We start from the raw sequence: 646 nt of genomic DNA, 5'->3' as shown, positions 1-646 counted from the left end.
GTGAAGTAGAATGGGGGGCCTTCCACACAGCTCTATATCCCAGAATATCAAGGCAGAAAATCCCACAAAATCCCATATTTATTTATATTATGCCCTTCTCACCCCGAAGGCGACTCAGGGCAGAGCACAGCATATATATGGCAAACATTCAATGCTGGGAAACAAATTCTTATATACTTACATTAACATTAAAAATTTCATTCCTGAGGAGAAGTGGTACAAAATCCTGCCCAGCCTGGTGGTGATGTACATCTGCCTGACCATCCCGGGCCTCTCCACCAACTTCATTCAGAAGTACACCAACGGGGGCAAGGAGAAGCGCATTGCCCGGAACACCTACCAATGGCACTTGATGGAAAGAGACAGGAGGGTTTCTGGAACTGACCGTTGAGTCCAAGGGCTTGGAGAACATTGATTAAAAATTATGGATCTTGGACTGTTGTAGCTCAAATTAGCCTGATAAACATGGATTTTGTTGAAGTGTATTGACTGTGCGCTTCGGAAGTGGAAGAAAAAAAAGAGTCTACTAATGATAAACATTGAAATCTATCATAATTAATAAATTATAATAAAAGAGGGGAAAAAACATTAAAAACATTTATCAAAATATTAAAATACACAATTTAAAACCATCCTAGTCACCCTA

The 646-nt window shown here is 39.8% G+C and overlaps 1 pseudogene; it reads left to right on the top strand.

Moving 5' to 3' along the window:
* The first annotated feature begins 244 nt into the window (after positions 1-244).
* LOC137097274 (NADH dehydrogenase [ubiquinone] 1 alpha subcomplex subunit 1 pseudogene) lies at positions 245-391 on the top strand (annotated as a pseudogene).
* Positions 392-646: the final 255 nt, after the last annotated feature.

Source organism: Anolis sagrei, chromosome 6 (assembly GCF_037176765.1).
Source record: "Anolis sagrei isolate rAnoSag1 chromosome 6, rAnoSag1.mat, whole genome shotgun sequence".
Classification (NCBI taxonomy): Eukaryota; Metazoa; Chordata; class Lepidosauria; order Squamata; family Dactyloidae; genus Anolis; species Anolis sagrei.
Note: the sequence above shows the minus strand (reverse complement) of the source record. Positions and strands in the feature narration are given on the sequence as shown.